At 35.6% G+C, this 26,372-nt stretch overlaps 1 protein-coding gene and 1 long non-coding RNA gene across 2 annotated transcripts in view; one reads left to right on the top strand and one right to left on the bottom strand.

Moving 5' to 3' along the window:
- Window positions 1–26,372, top strand: part of xpr1a (xenotropic and polytropic retrovirus receptor 1a) — an 86,826-nt gene that overhangs the window by 22,357 nt on the left and 38,097 nt on the right. The gene's annotated exons all lie outside the window — the stretch shown is intronic.
- LOC118598650 lies at window positions 16,901–18,969 on the bottom strand. The gene is made up of 2 exons (XR_004947719.1): window positions 18,559–18,969; window positions 16,901–17,814 (listed from the first exon to the last, which is right to left on the bottom strand). It is a non-coding gene; the product is annotated as an uncharacterized LOC118598650 (long non-coding RNA).

The following is a 26,372-nucleotide window of genomic DNA, read 5'->3' on the forward strand; positions in this document are numbered from 1 at the left end:
TCCTTTTTGGTCCTCCATGTAGATGGCACCTGAGCTAATACATGTAAACAATGAACCCAGAAACTTTTTCTAGATTAAATCTATCAACGAATTGTGTTTTTTTTATGTATTTTTTCTTGTTTCCTGCAGGTTTTGCTTCTTGAATGAACCTTGAAAAGCAAGAATTCATACATTAGTCTTTTGATGTGACTTCAGAGGATATTTCTGGGGAGGGAAGCAGGTCAATACAAGTATAGGATTGCCAATCCAAGGTCAGAGACTTACTGGATCGAGGGAACAAGCAGCAAAAAAGGCAACAAACAAAGAGTACAAAAAAGAAAGAATACCAAACGTTTGCTGTGATAATTCTATATAGAAAGGAGTGATTGTGAATATTTGTTTTACACTGAGAGAAATAGATAGGGCCTCTCAATGACCAGTGGGGAAGAGGAAGAGACGGAAAGTGTTTGTGAGGAGAGCGAGAACCCCGAGGCAGCAGACAGACAAACAGACTGAGTGGGAGGTCTCTGGGCTCATCTCCAATGCATGTTGCCCTGCATTAGCACTACATCCATCCTGCAATAGGAAGACGGTGAGAGAAAAAGAACCTTGGCAGATGAAAGTCTTCTTCTGTCCATCCATTATTCATCGATGAATTAGAGCCCGCGTGAATGGAGTTGAAGAGGAAAGAGGGGGGTGGGGCAAAGGTTTGTTTAGGGATTGAGGAATCCTAATAGTACTAGAAAAACGTAACGAGATCAAATAAGGATGAGAAACGGTTTCATGCATTATTTTTCTATGTATAAGTTGCACATGAGTGAGCAGATGTAGAATGAAGAGAAGGGCGAGTAGGGGGTAATATTGGTGTGTTTGACAAGGGGGTGGGGCCAAGGACAGAGAGGAGGAGGTGATCAGAGGAGTCAAGGTCATCACTGAAACCTTTTACGATTTCATTGAAGTTATTAGGGAATGAGTCACTTAGATGACAACGACAGAAATAACCCTGATGTCTGCGCCACAAGTTACTTAAAACAAAAACTAGAAAAGATGCATTACCTGCGATAATGCTAGACGCTAAAGCCACAGATGCTAAAGCTTTTTGCTGAAAATGATGTTGCAATTTACTTTAATTGGTGAAATGATTTGCTGAAAATGCAAAAACGTTTCATAAAATGTTAAATTTCTTAAAAGACTAGAAATTTTGTTAAAGAACTATGAAAGAGTGCTGAAGTTGACCTAAATTTCTGAAACATTTGTTATAGAATTGCTTTAAAAACCATAATACATGCCAAATTTGCTAACATATTTAGTATATTGCTTAAATATGAGCTAAATTAGCCTAAAAACCTTAGTAAATGCCAAATTAGCCAAAAAAGCTAGCTTGTTTCTTGAAAACTAGCTAAACTCCAAAACAGTCTAAAATTCTGCAGTAAAACTAAATTAGTTAGCATGTTGCTAAAACAGAAGCTAAGCTCTAAATTAGCCTATAAAACCCCAATAGATAATAAATTAGCCAAAAACGTTAGCATGTTGCTAAAATATTAGCTAAATCAAAATTTTTTGAAAATTACTTTAAAAGATTAAAACATAGCCATATATATATTTAAAGGCTTGTTACTAATCTACTTAAAATTATGAAATTTTAGACTTTCTCATTCATTTCCCATGAGGGATATTTTGCTCAATATTTCAAAAACTATAAAGTTTATGAATACCAAAAGTACAATCAGTAATGTCCTAAACGAGCTGAATGTTTGGATACGATTGCTGAAATTTCTGAAAGTGTGATTGAGTTTTTACGTGCCAAAAAACGTACGGAAAGGAGCTGGAGAATCACTGTAGTGTTAATGCTATAAAACAAACATTTCAATGTAGATTAATTAAGGTGAAAGCATAGATTAAGTGATTTTCTTAGTCGGTTTTTAATGTCCCACTCTGATCATCTTTAGATATTTTCAAGTGTTCCCAGTGGTCTAGCCAGAATTAAGAAAAAACATTTTCTAGGGCATAGTTTCTTACATTTGTTTGAATATTTTCTGTACTAAAATGTGTCCTAGCTGTTGCTGAGAGCTCTCTGTTTACACCCTCTTCCGCTTACCGCGGTGGCATCAAAGTGGAAACCACGCCAACAAATCTGTCAACACAAAAACTTGTTACAGAGCCATTGAAAAGATTAAAAACGCGTTTACCGTCTTTTGACACATTTTAAGCTAATCCTGAACACTAAACTGTTTATTCACATTAAAAAGTTTTAATGAAAGTGGCTCCAACTTGGAAATCTTGTGGAATTTCAGCTAATGATTTTCAGCGGCCAACCAGGTCCTCTTGACTTTTTCTGGTTCTTTAAAAAAAAAAGTTTTTCAGAAAACAACAATTTCCATGAAATGTAAAAAACAAAAAAACAAAAGAAGAAACCAATAAAGGTAGGTGTTTGAATTATAACATTTGTATATTATTTCAATTAAAAGTTATTTGGCATGAAGCGATACTGAATATCATCATCCAATGTCCAATAGTTCCCTACTAAGCTCACTAAGCTACTTCTGTTATCCAAAATGTTTCATATTTATTTTGTTTCCTTTTTTTATTTTTTTGTCAGTGATTTGTTGGTATGATTTGCACTTTAGGACCACCATAGGTTACAGCCCATCACACCCCCAATCTAACCTTAGCAGTGCAACACAAAAGCAATATCGGAGTCATCCAGCCGTGTCGTTTTGAGTCAGATTCCATCTCGGATGCGGAAAATGAAGATGTGGTCGTCTACAAGTGGATGCATCAGAATGGAACGAAGCAGGAAACTTACCCAGTGTGTTTTCTACACCACATATAAGCTCTTTTTTAAACAGAATTTTTCATCTGCTCCTGTTTCATCAATTTGAATAAATAAATACTCAGAAATGCCATTTTAATCTTAATTTTCTTAATAAATGTCCCTAATCATGAGTAAAATGCCACAAGAACATGCTATAAACACACATCAGAGAGGGTGTTTAAATCTCAGCATGTTGATAGCATAACGAGATCCGTCCTGTTGATTAGAAATCAGCCGTCTGTGGTTTCAGCATATTTTTATAACACTAGTCAGTCTTTGAATCCTTTTTGAACCTGTGTTATGGGATGACTTGTTTCATTAAGCGCAGATGAAAAGCCCGATCAACAGCTTTGGCTGACAGCCAGCAGGTCAGACGTCCTCGGCTGGATTAAAGTTCATCTTTTATTTTCTAAACTGCTTGACAGAAATGGAAAAAAAAAATATGAAGTGAACGGGTGAAGACGTGTTTGAATGTAATTCACACACTAATGTGTTTGGCTGTCAGAGATCAGGGAGGTAAAAAGCATTCAGCTGCTGTGGACGGTGATGCGAATGAAGACGTGTGACCTTGTGTTGATGTTTTTATTTGCTCAGTCGGCGCGCACACACACTGGGGGCTTCGCATGCACAGGAGCTGCGTGCACAAGTGCACGGGTGTGGTTGTGAACGAATCCAGAGCCGAATGCTGACAGTTTCAGTTTTTCTGTTTTATATGGGGATGCAGTTAAGAGTAGGACCAATTAAACCGTCACACACCGTCCACTTCCTGTTTGTGTTCTAATTATTGCTCAAAGTCTGAAAGAAACACATTTCTATTTTTTCATGAGGCACTTAAGATAATTAGTTTGATGTTCTGGGTAGTTTTAGGGTTCTTGTTTGTGGGGTTTTACTGCATTTTGGTGGTAGTTAATACCTCTACTTCTAATGATAATACCAGTAATGAAAGCTGTTATTTGTCCTGCTCTTTACATTTTGAAGATATTCTCAAAGTGCTTTTTCAAATCAGAGATGAATAAATACAATAAAATTAGCAGTAAAAGCTTTTCCTGAGAACTGATAATTACAGGAAAGACGCTGAAGACATCCAAACCAGATTCACTCCAGAGATGCAGAACTTTCTTCACTATTCACTTCAAACCTCGATTTTTGGGTCATAACTTTAATTTATTTGACAATAAGCAAGTAATAGTGAAGGAAAAAAAATCAATTGGCTCATAGGTTTGATGTAACAAAACAAAATATAAATTATTCTTAAAATTAGGACAATTGTTTGACACTTTTAGCGTAAACATACAGTAGGAATGCAACGAAACACTTTCCATTTCAATGGTGTAACATAGGGATGTAACGATTTATTTGGACAACAATTCGATTCAAATTATAATTTCTGGTTGCCGATATGATTCATAGTTGGTATTGGTTCATTTTTGCCAATCCGAATCATTAATTTTAAGTCTTTAGCTAAAACTCAAACCCGTCTGGCTCAGAGATAAATACCTGTTTTCCAGATTCCTTGAATTTCTTGCAAGATAATTAAGCATACGTGTCTGTGTATAAATAAACAAGTAAACAAGAATTGATGTCAAATCCATCAAGTTCTGTTGTTTTTCCACATTAGAATAATTCAATTCTTTTAAATAGCCCAATATCACAAAACGATTGTCTCATTGGCTTCATACCGGTAATTGTACAAAGGCAGAAAGTTGGTCATAAAACATGAACAATAGCTGGTTACTAAACTAAACTAGACTAAACTAAAATGGTTATCCCTGCCCTCGACCCTCCTTCTTAGTAAGGAAAAAATCCTAAAAAAAACCCCTAATATCTGGAAAAAAAAGAAACCTCATATGAAGGAGGGATCGTCTCCCAGGACGGGCAGTCGATGTACCGGGACTATTGAAAAAGAATTAGCTTATCTAACTCTACAACTATATATTTGAATATTATTCATCTAGATAGAACTGGGGGATGGGTGAGGGCCGGAGGTGAGGTCCACGGCTAAGAACAGGAGTATTGGCGATCCATCTGAATTCTGAAATCTACAACATGTGAATCTCACTGCACCAAACAGAAGCATAGATAGCTAAATAAAATAAAATATAAAGAATATAGAAGAAGATAAATAAATGACGAATACATGCTAAGGCAACTACTTTTGCTCACAAAATAATTATCAGCTTGTCAACATTTTAAATCGATGCAAGTATCGCTAAATGAAATATCTCAATATATCATCAAATCAAGTCTTCCCTACACCCTAATATTTTGATGAGCTATTCCAAAATGTTCTTCACTGCTTTTCTGTTTTGACTCCTTTGCTTTAATTTTCAACATGTTTGAACAGTCGGTCATAAAGTTGGCATTTATTTGCTTTTCCTGTGGTCTAATTCTGGAATGTTTTATTCAAGCTCAGCCTGTGGGCAGAATAGAGAAACACGCTGAGAGACAGAAAGGCCACTGAGACCGAGTGAGGGCTGAAACTGGCAGATGAAATGAAAGAGAAAGCATGAAAGTTTAAAAAAAAAAAGGAGAGGTGACATTGGTGGTAATTGGAGGAAAGGAAGCCAAAGCCTTAGGGAGCCTCCATTCCCAAATGTTACAATTACTGACATAAAAGAGGTGTGAAAAAGAGGAAAATATAAGAGGTTTTTACATTTGCTTGATCAATATGTTTAGATAGTTTCACTCTTCTGACAGATACAATGTGTAGTGATTCAAGTTTCATATATTTAAGGTCAGAGGACTGTCCTTTCAGGAGGAGGAGTTAGAAAATCTAATCTTTTTATTTCCCCTATAGCATCTTATAATTTAGAGATCTAAAGAAAAAGACAGATCAATAATTCACAACTATTGTCCACCCCCCTCCCCCTCCAGACAGCCTGTCTGTTTTTATATTAAATGCTAAATTATTAAATATTCTGGAAATATGGGGGATTTCCTTATTGATGTTCCTAAAATTTCAAAAATGGCCCTCAAGAATATAAAATAAAGGGTTTAGCGGGAGGCTATAGAGTTAAATAAAGATGAAAAGATTTGACCGACGCCCATTTGGATTTCCCTTTGACACATTTTCCAATTTTAAACAAAAAAAAAAAAACATTTGTTTCTCTGAACGGGTGATAATATGTCATCTTGGTTCCACATTTCCTAACCAAACCTGCAGTTTATCCCCGTTCTGCTTGATGACGAGTTAACTGACCGCTAGGCGGCGTGTCCGCTGGACCACCCGCTTCATTATTGGGTTTGAGTCCGCAGTTTGCATCTCTATTTCTATTCATCCTCTGGCAAATGCTTCTTCTTGATAAGTGGCTTCAGACAATTAGGTCTAATCACCCTATTAATATTCAGCTCAATTGAGCAGAGAGCAGCTCCGCGCTCTGCTGCCACAATCATCAGACATTTGTAAGAGCATTGTCGAATTCCTGCCAGGCTTTTTATTGTAATGAACCCTTTGCGCGTAGAGTCTTATGGCTGTATGTTTATTCTTGGAAGACCATATTTTTCCCCAAGCAATTTTTTTTTAGCTAAAATCTGTCTATTGTTTTAATATCTCAAAATGAATTCTTTAAAGATCCATCCTGATGAAAATTGGGTTCTTTTTGTAGCATTTTTCTCATGATGGAGGACATAAATCAAGAAAATTAAAGTAAAAATTACATTTTTTTTGTCAAATTGTTGTGAGTCTGATGCATCCACTTGCAAACAAATGTAATCTTTTTTTCCTCTTTCAAGTTGGCACCAGGATCAAAACTGTAGCTCCATTTTTGTTGCACTGGTAGTGTTAGGCGGGGTTTGTGAGTGGATGTAAGCTAGCGGAGGAGAGTGTAAACGAAGGGATGATGGGAAATGAGGAGGGATGCTCTACCCCAACATTGGGTAAACTTCTAATGAATCTCTTAGAAAACAACACAGGTTTTTTTATTTAGGCTAAAAACTTTATAATACTAGGAACACACATTTTTGAAAGTGTAAAGGTACCCTGGTTGGTGGGGGAAGTGGCTCTGAAATTGTGAGTTTCTCTGCAGGTTTTCAGCCTTAATGCCTTTCAGGCTGAACTTCTTCTACCTAAGTTACCATGGCACCGGGAAAAAGGCTGGACTCACTTCAGCTCTTTTTGTTCCTGAGGTGTTTATTCCTGAGGCAGACACAAGCTGGAGGACATGATTTGAATGCTATTGACTTTGCAGTTACCTTAAGAAAAAAAATCTGTCTTTGTACAAATATAGCTGCTTACCTTTGAATATTTAAACAAATTACTATTTTCTATGTTGACTATGTTTTGGGGGTTTTATTTGAATAAAATTCTTTCCTGTTTTGGATAAACAAAAATGTGTCGTTTCAAAATCTTTTTGTTTTGGATAGTAGGGTTGCCACAAGTATTCGACAAATGGATTATCGTTACTTTATATTTTATGGAGTTTAAAAAAGTTGAAAGTTATAATAGCATTCTGCTAGCTTTTAGGACTATTTTTGCATTTAATAGGATTTTTAGGCTATTTTGGGGTTTATAAACTAATATTCCAGCTACATGCTAGCTATTTTGGCTAATTTAAGATTCTTTCAGGTTTTTTGGATTTATTTATGCTAGCTATTTTGGCTATTTTAGAATTGTTTCAGTTTTTTAGGCTCTTTGTGAGTTTAGCAAAAATTTCAGGCGCATGCTAGCTGTTTTTGCTAACTTAGGTTTTTTTAAAAAAAACTTTTAGGCTAATTTTGCATTTAGCTAATATTTTAGCTAGCTATTATCTTCCGCGTTTTCAGCTATTAGCATCAGCGTTTTTAGCTATCAGCTTCAGCATTTTCAGCTATTTGAACTTGCATCTTCAGTGGCCAAATTCAGCTTACAGCATTCACATTAGCATTATCATTGGTAATTCTATATTAGTTTTTAGTTAGTTTCAAGCTAATGACGGTTAAGATGTGTACTTTACATCCAGTTTGCACATGACCCAATTAGTCAACTAATCTGAAAAAATAATCTGTGATTTATCGACTATTAAAATAATCGTTTGTGGCAGCACTAGTGGATAGAAGTGTGGGAACATTCAAACCTAAAAATTCCTAAAAACTGAATATATACCTGGTAAAACCCAAAATATAATCCTGAGGATGAAAATTCAAATGTTATTCTGTTAATCACACAATGAGGCATCACTTGAACAACTTAAAACATAAAGAAAATGACCAAATCTTCAAGACTAATTACTATTTTTTTTTTTTTTACTTTCCAGTAAATTGTCTCATCTTAGGCTCCTAAGTTTACTAACCTGTCATATTTTCAGGAGTCGTCTGTGTTCTGATGGTGAATCCTTCACTGGAGGCCTTTAGGAGCACTCAAACTGAAGTGCCATTTAATTAAAAGGAAATCATCTCAACAGTTTTAATTGCGTTGAAACATTTGTTAATAAAGCTATTTAGGGAATTTGTGTTGGTATATTATCAACTTTGAATATTTACATGCCTTAATTGCTGTAATTTAATTTAGTCTCCTTAATCCCAGTTGTCTTCGTTTAGTTATAACCTACAGAAAATTACCAGCCTGCTTTGAAAACACTTTGAGAGGTTCTTTCTTTGGAAAATTGTATTTTGTCTGTAAGATTAAGCAATGCTGCCATTTTTTTAGAAGCTTTAGGATCATTTATAATATGATAATGATTTTTGTGGCTCACTCTTCAAAACCGCCACTATTATTCTCACACTGTAGACCGTGTGNNTATATATATATATATATATATATATATATATATTTTTTTTTATGTCAAATTTTTCAAAGAAAAACATCTAAGACATAAATATATGTCAAGATTTAAATGTCCTTTTAACCTTTTTATTCCAGAGGTTAAATCATTTTGTCACAGCTAGGATATCAGGAGGAAAAAAAATCATTAAAGGAAGAGTCCAGGAGCTTTAATTGACATAAACCATATGAAAAAAACCTCACAGGGCTAAGAAAACAAGCCAGGAAACAAAACGAGCTGACACTTTAGGTTTCTTAAATATACAGAACATATTGAAGTGCAGGCAGCTGTGACTGCTGCAGGATCCATTGGAGAATGGGCGGAGTCACAGCCGCCTGCACAGAAGCAACAAAAAAAATAATAGCTTAAACAGCAGAATATGACACCCTTAAATATATTAAAAAATATATTTTTTTCTAAATTCCTAATGTTTTGGCAGAGCATGTATACTTTATATATTTAATGGAGCAGGTGGTAACTGGTTAATTAGGAATCTGAAACTGTTAGCTTATTAGGGTATAATTCTATCTCTGTGTAAAATCGTATGATTACCTAAGTTAACCAACTTGCATTTATAATATTTTAGATGCAAATGATTTTATTTACTTGCTAAGTTGGCTTTAGGCACTTACTCTTACTTATTTTAAGTGAGTTTCAGTAAGAATGGAAGAAAAGCAGCTGAAGATGTTGAGGTTCTCTTTGGAAGTGACCATCATGGTAGGATCAGAAATGGGTCCATCAGAAGTACAGATCATAGTAGGTGTTTTGTTACAAGAAAAGTGATATTTAAATCAAGTTTCATTTGAATTTGAGGCGTATAACTTAAGAAAAATAACTTGAGAAAATGTCGATTTAGAATGCATTTATAAAGAAATGAACCTCCGATTCGTTTACTGTGTTTATACTAAGTTACAAACTATTGTGACAAATGTGACATTAAAAAAAAAATAGACATTTTTGGCAATAGTTATAGGGCTCTTTTTCAAGTAAAGTGGAGTCTGCTGACAGAAGTACTTGGCTCTGGTCTGCTGGAGGTCTGAGGCTGTGGAACAGGCTGGGAGGGAATTCTGTGTCCAAATGTTCCTCGAAGTCTGCCTATCTTCATGCTGATCTTTAAACCCGCCGTGTAGCCACCACATGCTGCTCAGTGACACAAACAAACGTACACATCCTCCCACACACTGCACACAAACGCCACTGCGATACATATTCTACACAGCAGGCCTCCAAGCCATCGTCTTACGAGGAGTCAGTGCACCGCACACCGTCACCCTTCATGTCCACTCAGTTATAAGTTTGTTCTCTTTTATTGTTAAAACAACACATATATATATAAAAACAACAACAAAGGACACTTCCTTCTCATGTAAATGAGGATAATGACTCAAGCACCTCAAGGTCGGTGTGTCCCTAATCGGATAGACTCAGGAAATTGCGTATAATCTAATAAAGTTAGGTATTGGATTCCTTCCTGCCATCCAGGAAGTTAAAGGTAGAATGAGCAGAAGGACGGCTCATTCATGAGCTGGAGTTACAGTATTACCAGGTTAAAATGGAAACGGACTCCCAAAGGAAAGGGATGGCGCACTAAAGTCCAGAGGACCTTTCATCATGTACACTTTAGCTTTCCATTGAAGTATTATTCCTAAAGTATTGTCAAAGTTTGTGTTGCGTTTGTCACAATAGTGTACGCTACAATGAACTAGTGAAAACTTTTATCTTCTGTTTAAGCTGCTCATAAAAATAACCTGTTCTTCTTATGCTGCAGTTCTAACAGCTTTATTCAAAACAGAACCATCAAATTAACTTGATTATTTTTTTCCAATATTTATTTATTGTTTTATTAGCATGTTAGGAAAGCAAAATACAACCACACACAATTATTGCCCTATAGGTACAAAATAAATTAGAAGTATAAGAATATAAAGTTGAAAAAACAAGAAAGCACAAATGCTGTCTTGATAATTTTGGTAATGTCTAATCTAAGATATGACAGAAAAGGTTGCCAGGTCTTAACGAAGACATCATCTTTGTGATGGAGTCAAATAAAAAAAAAATTATTTATAAAATAGTTTTAAAAATGATGGAATAAAAATGTATTTATATTTAAAGCAAAGACCTTTACTCTTTCAATTAAATTCAATTATCGTATGCATTAATGCGTTAATGTTCACACCCCTAATAATAATACACACAATAAAGTCTGTAACTTTATTGTTGCGGACGACTTTAATGTCTCATCCTGTAAACTCATATCAGATAAATACAGCAGCCGTGAAAGCATTAAAATAATTAAAAGAACCTTGAATTCACTTTTGAATCGCTCAGGGAGCCAATGCAGCAATTTTAAAATTGGGGGTGTAATGTTTTCCCGTTTTTCTGGTTCATACGGCTGAGTTCTGAAGCAGCTGAAGGTTTGGATTCCTCTCCATGGGAAGACCAAAGAGAGCATTATAATAACCTATTCTGCTAGAAATAAAAGCATGCATTAGCACTTCTGTGCTGGCAAGAGAAAAAACTGACTATGGCAATATTTTTAGGATAAAAAAATCCTAAAAAGTGAATATTTTTAACATGTGGAATAAAATACAGCTCAGAATCTAAAGGGATAAATTACAGAAAATTATTATTTGAAACCCAAACAAAAAAATATTGGTGTTCGACCACAAAAAAATTAAATTCTAGAAACTTTTTGCTATTCAAAAATAAACTTAATTATTTTTAGCCTCAAATGTTAATTTTTTTTAGGATTTGAAACTCAAAATTTAAATTCTGTTTCAAATCTCCTCAGTTTGAGAACTGTGATAATTACGATCAGAAAATGGCTCTAGTTACCACCCTCATCGATTTTGATTGGTTCTTCATGTTAGCCCCGCCCCAAAGAGCCAAAAGTTTTGAATTTTAAATTTTGAGTTTTGAAACCTAAAAAACAGAACATTTGAAGCTGAAAATAATTATGTTTATTTTAGAATTGCCAAAAGTTTTTACATTTACATTTTTTGGTCAAACACCAATATTAGTTTTAATTTATTTTGTTTTTTTAGGGGGGTTGTTCAAACAATATTGGCCCCAATTTAGCTCCATAAGAACTCCAGCTTTTTCTTCTATTTTTTAAAATAAGATTATTTATTTCTTGTCTTCATAACTAAAAATAAACTGTTAAGAAGCTTGTCTACCAAAATAATATACAATTTAAATTTAATTTTCTCTGATTTCTAAATGTCTTACTTTATATATTCTCACAAATCTTCCCTTTAGCTTCATGCTTGTCGTGTCAAAAGGTAGAATATTGTATGCAGAGGTCCCTTTTTCTAAATGAACTCAGAGTTTGAACTCAAGCGTGTCCATAAATTTAAGTCAATGATTAACTTATTAGTGGGGTTGTCACACATTGTGTCCTGCATAGGGCGAGGGGCTGAGCTGTGAACACCCACCTGCTGGGAAGGTAGTTCAATTGGGGGGGTTGGTAGGCCAAAAGGACGAAGCTGAAAATGTTTAGGAGAGAAACAGTCGATAAATCTTCAAAAGTTTCGTCTCGGCCTCTTTAACCTTATTTTGGCCTCTGTGACCACATGTGATTGAGAAAATATTACCGAATGGACGTTAAGTGAATATGCACCCTTTTAGCCTGTTAACTTTTACGACTGATTTGTAACAGTATAGCTACGAAACTGGTTGTTCTCTGTTTCCTGGTGGGTATGAATGTAATGCATTTTTATTTTATAAAGGAATATCAATGGAATTTGGGCTCTATTTTTAGTGTTTTAATTAGCTAACCCACTCTCTTTATAAAGCCACTGACACATTCACTATGTTTTTTATCTTTATTTAATAAATAGACAGGTAAAAGTAGACCGTTGAATCCAGGGAAAAACTTATTTTAAAGACTTTAAGCATTAAAAATTATTCCATCCATCCATCTTCTTGACCGCTTCTTCCCTTTCGGGGTCGCGGGGTGCCGGAGCCTATCCCGGCTACTGAAGGGCGAAGGCGGGGTACACCCTGGACAGGTTGCCAGTCCGTCGCAGGGCCCCAATCACACACACATCCACTCTCACATTCACACCTAGGGACAATTTAGAGTCACAAATTAACCTATGAAGCATGTTTTTGGACGGTGGGAGGAAGCCGGAGTCCCCGGTGAAAACCCACGCATGCACGGGGAGAACATGCAAACTCCACACAGAAAGGTCCCAGCCGGGATTCGAACCGGGGCCTTCTCGCTGTGAGGCAAGAGCGCTAACCACTTGCGCCACCGTGCAGCCCGCATTAAAAAAAAACAAACTAAAACAAATAATTTGATGAAAGGTATTACGCATACAAAAATGTTGTAAAATTTAGATTTTTGCAAATTAGTAGTACTTATACTGGTACTGTTGTACTTGTATTTTCCATTGTAAATTATAATTATGCCGTTTTTAGCAAAAATTAAAAAGCCTGTGTTGTTTTTAAGACATATTTTCTGTAGAGCGGCAGGAGTTAACTAGAAATCCGCCTCTGGGTTGTGGGCAGGACTGTTTGCGTGGTTGTTAGCTTCTGCTGGTTACGTATCAACCCTTTGTTTACACACTCCTGCTAGCTTATAGCACCTACCAAGCCCGGGCTAACATTAGCGTATAGAAAAACAAAAACAAACAAATGTCAAGCAACATCAGAGCTAACCAGCTGCACAACTATGAGCCAGAAAGCCACTCAAATTATAAAATTAATGGATCTTTTTGTCTGCAAGTGGATGCAGCAGAATTGGAGCGAAGAAGAGAGACTTTGGCCCGCCCACTGCAGTCGCTGCGTCACAAACTCAAGCTTTTTCAAACCGTGGGTTTTCATCTGCTCCTGATCCAGCACAATTTGAATAAATAAGTACACAAAATTGCTGTTTTCATCTTAAATTCTTTTACATTTATCTTCCATCAAGAGGAAAAATTATATAAGAACATGTTAAAAACACCAAAAACATGATTTTCATTGGAGTTTGTCTTTAACAAACATGTCAGTTTAGGGTATTTATTACTGAAGAAGAGCAATTATTTTAAATTATTCAACCCTATTTACATAATATTGTTTTCTGTGGTATCCATGAATATTAATCTTTTGACAATATCCCTTTTTTACACAATATATGTCATGGGGACCCAAACTCTCCCTGACTGAGGCTTTTCCAGAGATGGTGTCAAACATTTTCTTCGGTTTGCATCCATTAATCCATGAGACTCTAAATAGCTGCCGTGAAACAGAATGTGTTTATGTGTGCGGAATTGTGTTTGTGAGCGTTTTATGTTTTTACTGTAACTTCATTTTGTCCTCAAAGTGATGCTGTTCAGTGGGACTCTTATCAACAGAGTGCAGCTGCTGGTGTGTGAAAACCATGGTGGCCTGGAGGGACATTTTTACACTTCACTTACACACCTTGATTTATTCACAGCAGGTCCACTTCACATAGAACTGTTTTAACAAGCCTAAATATGCATTTATAATTAATTTTAAATCTTTTTATAGACTTCAGGTCTGCAGGTGAAAATAATAATTATTTGTCATGTTTTTTTACTAGTTTTACCGTAATTTCCGGAGTATAAGTCACAGTTTTTTCAGAGTTTAGCCAGGGGTGCAAGTTATACTCGGGAGCAACTTAATTTTGTGGTTTTTTTTGTTTTTTTTTTTACAACAAAATGGTTATGTATTAGTTATTTTCCAAGTAAACAAGGTTGTCTTTTAGCTGTTGTTTATGTAAAAACCGCTAGAGGGCGCTGCATCCGAAGTATTTGCTACTGACAGCAGGAGAAGAAGTGTCTTCCAAAACAAACACGAAAGAGAATCTGATCATTTTCCTCTTAAATTTCAATATTTTTCTTATACAGATCAAAAAAATTGTATTATTGTATTTATTTATTTATTAGCTACTCTGGGCTTGGCGGATTTGTTCTGAAATGTCACACTTTTCTCTTAAAAGTGTGACTTATACTTTAAAGTGACTTATACATGGTTAGATAGATAGTTTTATTAATCTTTTTGGGAAATTAAAAAAACGTTCTAAATCCAGAAATTATTGTTTGAATGATTGATGGTTTTCTTCTTCTTTATTAGACATTTTTTACTCCGGTGCGACTTATACTCGGAAATTACAGTTGTACTTATTATTTATTAATAATAAATGTATTTAAAAATTCTAGATCTCTATTGTGAATTTGTGAAGAATTGCTGCAGTTATTTTAATTTAATTTGCTGAGGCTTAATTGTTCACGTTTCTTTTTCATGACTTGACAGATTTTCTGCTGACACGCTCAGGTCTTTTACGTGATCGTGAATTTTGCAGTCAATGCTGATGGTAATGTCACCTCTCTTTCTGGCTCCGTTAATTGCACGGTCACCCCTGCAGGTTAATGGACAGCAGATTTCATCTGCCGCTGCACACCATCCCGTCTGCATCGGCTGCATTTGCAGTGGTCTTATTCCGTTCAGATTAATGGCCTCAGTTTGAACTATTGACACGTCACTTATCTCGTTTTTATGAGTCCTGTGGCTTTTATTTATAAACCCTGGAGGCACAAGCGAGCGCAGCCTCAAGCACGGCCAGAGAAGAGTTCACAAAGGCACATATTGAGGAGGAAATGCAGGATTTCTACTGGATGAACCTCCATTTTTGCTTTTAGTCTGAGTCACAGACACCGACTAAAGACGCATGCTGACATTAGACATTTATCTTCAGGGTTTTTGTTATTTTTACCTGAATTTTTTTTTATTTAAAAGAGTCATTCATCATTTTTAGAAATCCTTGCAGATTTTTTAAGCATTTATATTTATCTGCATTGGTACTTTAGGTCTACAATTTCCAACCTAGTTGTGTTTTTCATCAGGATATCATATTAAACCCCAGAAAGAGGCTTCACATTCCTCTCATATTATGGGATGCCTTCAGCTCATCCTCATCTGCAGCACGTTCCCTCGTTTCATCGTTCTCATTCACAGCCTTCAGCTCTTGATCTTTTTAAGCAGAGACTGATTTACTGCTCTGACTGAAACATTGGAAGCGGGACCTAGTTTAAGGTGGGCGGGGCCAAGGGACCAGAAGTCCTATTTTATTACTGCCTGACGGACATAGTAACGGGGTCCCGCTGTATGATTGTTTGGAGGTTTGAAGCGACAGGAACACCCCGTCCTCAGTTTTCCTGATTGGCATGTTCATTTTTAGTTTGAGGCTTCTCTCCGGTTTCAGAGCAGCTTCAAGCAAGTCAAACTCAACTATAAATCAGATATTGTCACACATTTTTATTAAATAAAAACATTAGGAAACGTTTTGACACTGTGAATATTAAAACTACTATTAATAAAGTTGGAATTTTTTACCTAAAAAGTTTGATTATAATTTTAGGCCAAATTAGTCATATTTGTTAAATACTCACTCCAATAAAAATTGTGTTTTTAGCAAAGCCTTGAGGCTTTTTTCTCATTATAGAGCACAATTATAAAGAAAATTAAGCTTAAAAAGATAAAACTATTTTTTACAATATGGTATTTACTGGGTATTTATATAATACAGTGAAAATAAGGAGTACTTTCTTTTATTGTCTAGTTTTACCCTAATTTAAAAGTACTTTCTGTGTATCAACAATATTTTTTAGAGTATGAGTCACTGTCTTTTGCATAGTTTGACCAGGGGTGTGATTTATACTTAGGAGCAACTATTTTTTTTAACATAATTAGGTTCATAGAGCCTACTCGTAGTTTTCCCAATAAATACGTATAGATACCCACTAATTACTGTTCTCTAAAATGAAGTATTACCCTTAAAATTGGATTTCTGAGTATCTATTTACTCAAATCATAGTGAATTAGGAGCAGACTAAAAAGTACAATTTAAAAAAACTTGTAACAGCGATGTAGAGGCTACAATCGGCGGGTTATGAGCTCCACGCTGCACTCCGCCCACCTGCACACAAATATATCCATGTTCGTCTTCGTTTTCCTTGTTTGATCTGGATAGCTCCAACATTTAACATTTTTTTCACCGATAATGTTAGCGAGGGGGAGCTGTAAGCTAGCAGGAGAGTGTAAACAAAGGGATGATGGGAAAGGAGGGCAGGCTTACTGCACACCAACTCAAAGCTGAATGAACTCCTGCCGCTCTGCAGAAACTATGTCCTAGAAAACAACAGTTTTTTTTTATTTTTTTCAAAAACAGCATCATCATAATTAAAAGATCATTTTGAAAATAGATCCAGAGATGATCAATCGTTTCTAAATTAAGGCTGTAAAAGTTTGTAATTCTCCTGAACTCGTTTACTTTTTACATTTGTTTATATTATAAATGATTTAAAAGAAAGTTCTTGTGGGAACATAAGTCTGGGGGGTAAATAAGAGAAAAAATAACCTGTACATTTGGGTTTTTTAATCTTGAGGTCTTCTGTTTATCATCTCTCTCGCTGATCCAGCAGCAGCCTGGAGAATCCTGCAGGTGTCTTCTAGGTGGCCCTGTCCTGTCTCTGGGGGGGTAGTACGGCCCTCGTGTGGGGCTGGAGGGGCCTAAAACTGGACTCCTGGAACTATGTTGGGGACCAGTTTCTGGGGCTTGCATTCTTAGTTCTCCTGTTTTTTGGCGGCGGGGGATCCTGTGATGGATCCTCCGGTGCCGTTTATGGGCGGTCGGTGTCGGGTTGTCGGGAGGGGATCCCCCTTCGTGTGCTCTTCTCCACAGGGGGGATCTGGGGGCTCCCGCTTTCTGTAACATCACCGTAAATTTTAGAAAACGGACACTCACTACTTGAGTGCAGGTGGTAGTTAACCCTTGCACCAACACACGGCGCACCAGTGCTTAAAAGATACTGAGAAGAATAACCAGAAGAAGAAATATAAAGACCAGTAAGAGGATGCACAGGTTAAAACCAGTTGAAAACCAGTGCAGACATGACAGTCAGTAACAAAAAGTTAGTAAGAAGATTTAAAAAAAAAAGCTGAATTTACCTTGAAAACAAAAAAAAGAAAGGTAAAACACAGAAACTAAAACTAGAACAAAAAAATTCCAATAAAGCATAAAATCTGGACTTTTTATGAAAGCTTGGTCTGTTTTTTTTTGAGAGTCTGACATGTTAGACTATCTCAGGCCCTCACACAGCGTTCCTCTTCTGCTCAGAATAAACCTAAAAGACAACAGATGCAGATGAGTAACAGAGCTGAATATTCACAAGGCTGTGAAGTGATCAGGTTTGAGTCGTTGCAACAGATCAGAGAAACAAAAACGAACAGAACGAGCGGATGAGAGGTTCCCGGTGGGCTCCACTTCCTCTGTACCTGCAGGATCAAACACGAAGAGTGAAGGTAGAATCACAAGAACCGTCAGGCGCCGTTAGGATAACAGATTTCCATGCCTAAACTTATGTGTCAGTGTGAGTGTGCGATGTGTGGACCGTAGAAGCTTGAGAGGCTTCAGAGACAAACACAACCTGTTGTTTGTGAAGCATGAATGTGATCCCAGCTCAGTGGAGATCTTTATACTGATCACTTACGTTAAAAATACATTTGATTTATTCTAGATCACATGTGTCATCATAGTCAAGGCCCAGGGGCCGGATTCGGCCCTCCAGATCTTGTGCTTGTATAATTTTGACAATATTTATTTTTATGGAAAATAAAACATTGAGAGTTATTTAAGGTTTAAGTTTATTTATTATATATTCCTGTTTGATGCTGCTAAGCATGAGCGGAGCTTTTTCAAGCATCAGTTTTTAATATACATTATTTTATTTATGTTCTCTATTGTGAGAAAAATGCTACAAGAAAATGTTAAAAACATAAAACGTCTTTGATTTTCTTTTTATATGTCCTCCATGATCAGGAAAATGCAGCAATAACATATTAAAAACACCAAAAAACAAAATTTTATAAAAAAATATATATAAAAGCATGTAGATTTATCTAAACTGAGAAAATACTGATTTATAGAAAATCAAAAACAACTAAAAAACAACAACTTCCTGACATGTTGATGACATAATTAAACTGTTCGAACTTGTGATCGCTTAGATCAGATTGTACCTGAAGGGTCAAGTGTTCCTGTTTTCTTTAGCTGCTGCCCCGTTAAACTGCTTCTGCTTGACTTCAGTCGTGATTGGCTAAAGTGGGAATTGGCGAAGGTGATTGGATGATGGTGGTTAGATGCTGGCTGCCCAGTTGCCTGGAAACAGCCATCCCTCTCTGTGTTAGTGGCCTTGGCAAAATGACAGACAGCATAAATGCTCTGCAGAAGAATGTGTCAATCTGTTGCTTTGGCTTTAGATTTCTTTATCTGTGGGTATCGGTTACTGCAGGACTGTGTATGATTGTCACTGAAAAATGGGAAGAAAAAACTGAATTTAGAAAAAAAAACTGATTTATTGGATCATTTTAGTTGTGAAGTCCTTCATGCATGTTTGGATAAAATACAGTCACTTTAAATTTAATTTATTAAAAAAATATCAGCAATGCATCATTTTAAATGTTATTTACTTTAAAAAAATCACCGATACTTTAATTGTAATTTATTTTTAAAAAATCAATAATGCGACACTTTAAATGTTATTTATTAAAAAAAATCAACAATGCATCACTTTAAATGTAATTTGTTTTAAAAAAATCAACGATACTTCACTTTAAATGTAATTTATTTTAAAAAATATCAAAAATCCTTCACTTCAAATGTAATTTATTTTAAAAAATATCAAAAATCCTTCACTTCAAATCTAATTTATTTTAAAAAATATCAACAATCCTTCACTTCAAATGTAATTTATTTAAAAAAAAGTCAACAATACTTCACTTTAAATGTAATTTATTTAAAAGAATCAACAATACTTCACTTTAAATGTAATTTATTTAAAAAAATCAACAATACTTTACTTTAAATGTAATTTATTTAAAAAAAATCAACAATGCTTCACTTTAAATGCAATGTATTTTTAAAAAATCAACAATCCTTCACTTCAAATGTAATTTATTTAAAAAAAAGTCAACAATACTTTACTTTAAATGTTATTTATTTAAAAAAATATCAACAATGCGTCACTTTAAATGTAATTCATTTTTTAAAAATCAATAAAACTTCAATTTTAAATTTAATTTATTTGTAAAAAACCATCAACATGGTTTTATAATGAATAAAACAAACGGGTTGTACTTGTCCGTGGCTGCATTGATTGACTGAAAAAGAGCAAAGAGCTGAAGCTCGGCCCTCTGCTGTGGTCAGACGGAGAGCGTTAGCTGCTCCACTTCCTCCACACTCTCTGGCTGCGATCCAGCGTCTGAGCTGCTAACTTGTTTGTCTTGGTGGTCAAGTTGAGAACTTTATGACTGAGCGTTCTCTGGGACACTTGCAGTCAAGACCTCTGCGGTCAGTGTGAACTTGTAGGCTGATCTGCGGTGGCTCTAGCTTTCCTCCCTCTGGGGGAATTTGTCACGGATGATTTCAAACGTGATTCACCATATTGGTGCGTTTGCATTTTTAGCACAGCAAAAAAGATAAATACTGGAAAAAATGTATTTGTAAACACACAAAATAAGTTCCCTCTTTAAACCTAATGTGTTCTGTGGTCAGTTGAGTGGTCAGCAGGGCGTAAAACGACATTCTCCTGTAAGTGAGCTGCAGTTAAACTGTGTTAATTTGCTTCTAAAATCAATTAAATCTATGAGTGGAAATTATTTATTTCTGCAATTATTTAAAAAAGTAACTTTTCAGCACTGTATCGGATTGACTCTCCTCGGCATCCATATCACTCCTGCCGCCTCGGCCACCTTGGCCACGCCCACCTGATTGTCCCTCAAGGCCGGCGGCACGCTCCCCTCGCCTCTGTTGCCTTGACAACCGTTCGTTCACAGCGCGAAAGACTGATTGCTTTCTCAGTGACGGTGCGACGAGTACTGTAATTATGTAAATTTTATACAAGCAAAGTGTTTTTTAGATCAATCACGGCGAGCTGAAAAGCTTTTCAGCCGTTAAGGTTTGTAGATGATGAGGAGAATTTGCACTTGTAGATAACTCTGGTATGATACTCTTCCTGTTTTAATACAAAAATGATGGAGATGCGTCACGCTTGAACTGTTAGTTTGTTTTATATTGACTAATACACAAAACTTATAATTAAAAAAAACAGGAAAAACCAGTTTATTTCTAACAAATATCATAAAATGGGTCCTAAAGCCTTTAAAATACAAGATTATTTAAGTTAGTTATAAAATATTCCTTATTTAGAAATATATTTATCTATATAAATAAAAATGTAGTTATTGGTGCAATATTTGTAAAAACAATATACAAAAGTATATGTATGAGAAAATAACAATAAATTAAAATGTTTTGCAAAACCAGAAAATAACCAACTTTAGATCCAGAATAAATAGTTTTTTTTTTCATTTATGACTAATTTCAAAATAAAATATCTATGAACGATTATAAAAAATAATTGTTTGGAGGATTACAATTGCAAAAAAGATTTTTTTAAATTCCTTTTTTTTAAATAAACTGATTAAAAATGTCTTCATAATCATGTTTTTGACCACTTGTTTAGATTTATGTGAAACAATGCAAGAATAGTATTGAATCATATGTATAATAATATTATAATAATGTCAATAATGTGAAATACAGAGATTGAGGGAATGAACTGAGTGTCTTTAAGGTTTGCTGCAGCCAAAACCACAATCATTTCTGCTTTAAACTGAACATAATAAGGTATCTGTCTTCAAATTTGTGCGCTCAAAGCAATAAAATTTGTATATAACAAAATTAATCATTTTAAGCAAATACTATATGTATTTAAAATGTATTTTTTCTTTGTTTTTTAAGAAAAAGTGAGCAAAAAACCCCATAAATCAGATGATGATTGTAAGTGGATGCGCTTCTAAAGCTATATTTATTTCTTGGCGTTCATAAAACGCACAAACATGCAGCTTTGTGTTCCTGCAAACGTCTGTTGAAACTCATGAACGCTGCGTTTGGACCCTGCTTGTTTCTGAAGCTTACAGGTGTGTTTCTGCTGGTTCATGCTGGCTTTAAAGGGGCCCTTTCTGAACTTTGGAGCAGCGTTGGTATTTTTTTGTCTGTCAGTCGCCCACTCTGCACCCCCCCTCTTTGAACGCAGCATCCTCCCTTCATCTCTTCCTCCGCCTCAGACTCCGACCCCGTCCTGCACTCGGACGAATGATGGACGCCTTTGAAATGCGTGTCGCCGTCATTCATCACTTGCCAGGTTCAACATGAGCTACAGCTGTAATGCAGCTGATTAAAAGTCGCACATGCTCATGTACAAGCGCTCATGTTGTGTCAGGAGAAGGGCGGGATCAATTTTTCAGCCCCCTGGTGTCCATTTAAATATTTTCAGAGTGACATTGGAATACTAATCGAATGAGTTAAATTCCCAGATGTTTCGGTTCTTAAAGGTCAGTGCAGGAGCTGCAGATGTGGCCCCCACTGTCGAGCAAACTAGAGCGCTCCAGAATACGTGATGAGATGTTTTGGTTGAAGCCAGACTACAAATTAGCCCAGAGATAAAAGCTTGTTTCCATTTTGTGGTTATGGGGGATTTAAACATGAAGGATTTTACTTGCTATTGACTCTCTGAGAGGATAAATTGGACCGAGAAGATTTTCTAAGATTGACGTGAAGCTGCATCTATGGTAATGCAGTGAGCCGTCCCCTACAGTTTCAGTGATGCAAACGTGGCGCTCTAAAAACATCAATGTGCAGTAGGTCTGCCACGATTATTGAAAGTTATAACGTCATTCTTTAAGCTTTTTGGACTTTTTTTGGTCTTTATTATGAATTTTTAGGCTATTTTGGAGTTTAGCTAAAATTTCAGCTAAATGCTTGCAATTTTGGCTAATTTATGCTTTTTTTGTTTTTTAGGCTATTTTTGAGTTTAGCAAATAATTCAGCCACATGCTAGCTATTTTGGCTAATTCAGATTTTTTGTTTTTTAGGCTATTTTGGAGTTTAACTAAAATTTTAGCTGCATGCTAGCTATTTTGGCTAATTAAGGCTTTTTTTTTTTAGGCTATTTTGGAGTTTAGCTAATATTTCAGCTGCATGCTAACTATTTTGGCTAATTTAGACTTTGTTTCTTAGGCTATTTTCGAGTTTAGTTAATATTTCAGCTGCATGCTAGCTGTTTTGGCTAATTTAGGCTTTTTTGTTTTTTAGGCTAATTTGTATATTAGCTAATATTTCAGCTGCATGCTAGCTATTTTGGCTAATTTAGGGTTTTTTGTTTGTTTGTTTTTTAGGTTATCTTAGAGTTTAGCTAATATTTCAGCTGCTTGCTAGCTATATTTGGTAATTTATGTTTTTTTTGTTTTTCAGACTATTTTAGAGTTTAGCTAATAATTTAACTACATGCTAGCTATTTTGGCTAATTTAGACTTTTTTGTCTTTTAGGCTATTTTGGAGTTTAGCTAATATTTCAGCTGCATGCTAGCTATTTTGGTTAATTTAGACGTTTTTGTCTTTTAGGCTATTTTGGAGTTTAGCTAATATTTTAGTTACATCCTAGCTATTTTGGCTAATTTAGAAGTTTTTTTGTTTCATAGGCTATTTTGTGGTTTAGCTAATATTTCAGCTGAATGCTAGCTATTTTGGCTAACTTGGACTTTTTTCATTTTTTAGGCTAATTTGGAGTTTAACTAACATTTCAGCTGCATGCTAGCTGTTTGGGCTAACTTTTGCTTTTTTCAGGTTTTTTTTTTTTCAGGCTAATTTGGCATTTAACTAATATTTTAGCCGGCTCTCAGCTTCAGCGTTTTCAGCTATTAGCTTCAGCGATTTCAGTTATCAACTTTAACTTTTTTATCCATAAATTTCAGCATATTCAGCGGCCAAATTCAGCTTACAGCATTCATACTGGCATTATCGCAGGTAATATTATATATCTAGTTTTTAGTTTGTTTAAAGCTAACGATAGCTAAGATGTGTCCTTTACATCCAGTTTGGGCATGACCCGATTAGTTGAGTAATCAGAAAAATAATCTGTGATTAGTTAAAATAATCGTCTGTGACACCACTCGTGTGCAAATACAGGAACTAAAAGAAGACAAAAGCAGTTCGGTTTTGTCTTAACACAACACACATTTGCTGTAGTTGAATCTACACATTAAGGAGATCTCACATTTCTGTTATCATTTTTTTGGTGATAAATTTCCCAGAATCCTCTTGTTTTATTGTCCGTCTCCCAGGAGATGCTTTGTTAGTCACTCGCTCTGTTTTCTGGCCTTTATCCATCTGGTGCCGGCTCGGAGGCCAAAGTCCCCGCCGCTGCAATCGCTCCTCTTTAGCCGGCCAGCTCACAGAGGACCTTTGCTCTGACACTTCTAATGCAGAGAAAGCAGCTCATGCAGACCGACATGCAGCTCTTTGGAGGAAATTCCTACCAGGAGATAAATACAAGCCAGACCAGACCATCTCTTAGATAAAGTTACAAATTCTTCTCGCCTGAAGTCTTTCTTGCCTGAAGCAAAAGGCGAAGACGGCTCTCTGGCATTACCAATGCAGCAGACGGTGTTTTGCAGAGTAATTATGGTACATGTGTGAGCTATGCCCTTTTTCCCTGTGCAGTTTAGCTTTACAAATGAGAATTTTCCCCTCAAATTCGGCTTTGGAGTTCCTGTTCAACAGGAGAGCTGCAGGCTCAAACGCAGGCTAAACTTGTTTAGAAAAATGTTTCATAATTGCTCTCAAAGATGAGCTGCTAAACGCAATTGGACCCCCTCTGCTAAGCCTGTTAGCCAAGGAATTAGGCTTTTTATTTATTTAGTGTAGTAAATATTTAAAATATTGCTAAAAAGCATTAAAACGCAACTGTAACTGCTTCACTTTTGTAGTATTGGATGTTTAAAAATAAAAAACCTCCCTGTATTTTGGATTTTTTTAAGTAAATTTAATTATGTTTGTTTTAACTTCTGATTTTAACAACTTATGCACATTTTAGTTAGTTTTTAAATGACTATGTGATGCTGTTTTTATTTATTTATTGTAAATAAATGAAGAAATTGTGCACTTTGTATTTATTAGTTGCAATTTTTGTTACTTTTTAAAAATTATTTTTCATTTTTATTGAAAGATGCACCTTCTTAAGAGCACTTTTAAATGTCATTGTGATAAATAAAGTGTTTACCTCAATTTAACTATCTGTTGAATTAAATTAATTCATAATTTTTGCCATAAACTTGAAAGGATAAAAGAAAAATTGATTTTTCTTGATACATTTTTAATCCAAAATGAATGAAAAATATGAAAAAAAGTTTAATCAGTAAAATTAACCTGAAATTATTTTAATTGATAAAGACTAATTACCTCTGCTCCACAGAGATAAGCCACACTTTTTAAAGCCAGGTGCCCTGTTGCACAGCCAGCAGCAAGGCCCATACCTGTGGATCATAGCGCATCCATCACAACAAAGGTTGTGTGTCGGTTTTGTGGCATTTAGGCTCCTTAAAGGACATTTGTTGCTTTCTGTGATGAATAATCCAACAGCTGGTTTGGCGTTCCCAGCAGCCACTGGGGCACGATCAGTCACATTCATCATGAAAGGAAGGGCCATTTACCCGACGCTCAGGTACGCGTCCACAAAGGAGTTTGCTGTCAACAGCGCTGTCAACACTTTGATCGGAAGAGAAGGTTAATATAGGTTTATAGTTGAGGAATATTGCTTTTTCTGTTTCTGTTCTGCAGAGAGAAGTGTTAATTAGGGAGGAAAGATAGAAATGAGGGGTTCAAGGCGGGGGTGGAGGGGACATAGAGCTACAACTCCCAAAGGACCCCTTCCCATCAACCCACTCTGCATACATTACCAGTCTGCTCAAATTCATTCACCAGGCAGTAATAAAGCTGTTTATCATGTCTTGTTTTGTAAATTAGTATGTACATATAAATGTTCCTATGTGAGCATTTTATGAGGATTCATCCTAATCTGATATAATTGAATTATTTATTGTTGTTTTTAGGCTAAATAAAAAAAGTAATTTTCTACAACTTAGTTTCTGCAGATCTGCAGTAGTTCAACAGAAATTCTCCTTTTACTTGTGGGTGGGAGTAAGCCTGCCCTCATTTCCCATCATCCCTTTGTTTGCAACCTAACATAACCGGTGCAACAAAAATAGCCAGGAATATCGGAGCAATCCAGCCGTACAATTTGGAACCAGGTGTCAGCTCAGTCGAGGAAAATTAAGACGTTAATGGATCTATTTGTCTGCAAGTGGATGCATCAGAATGGAGCAGAGCAACAAGCTTGTGAAATGCTGTTTGTAGTTGCAACAACTGCAAACTTTTTCAAATGACACGTTTTCATCTGCTCCCAATTCACAACAATTGGAATAAAGAAGTTCTCTGAAATGCAATCTTTTTTTTTTTTTTTTACTTTATTGCCTTAAAATGCAGAAATACAGGCAATTAACATAAATCTAATAAACACAAGGCAGCGATGCGTACACACACATTTATGTGCTCGGGTAAAAATTGACCTGTTTTATGAGTGGAAACACACAGATATCTATATATCCATTAGTGCTAACACAAATGACTATGTTAACAGTCGACTAATTACAGATTTTTTTTTTCTTTTAGTCGACTAATCGGGTAATGCGCAAAATGGATGTAAAGCACAAATCTTAACCATCATTAGCTTTTAACTAACTAAAAACTATATATATAGCATTACCTGTGATAATGCTAGTGTGAATGCTGTAAACTGAATTTGGCCGCTGAACATGCTAAGCTGAAGAGGCTGAAATTGATAGCTGAAAATACTGAAGTTGATGACCAACTAAAATATTAGTTAAATCCCAAATTAGCCAAAAAACTTGAAAAAAAAACTAAGATAGCCAAAACA

Source organism: Oryzias melastigma, linkage group LG4, assembly GCF_002922805.2.
Source record: "Oryzias melastigma strain HK-1 linkage group LG4, ASM292280v2, whole genome shotgun sequence".
NCBI lineage: Eukaryota > Metazoa > Chordata > Actinopteri > Beloniformes > Adrianichthyidae > Oryzias > Oryzias melastigma.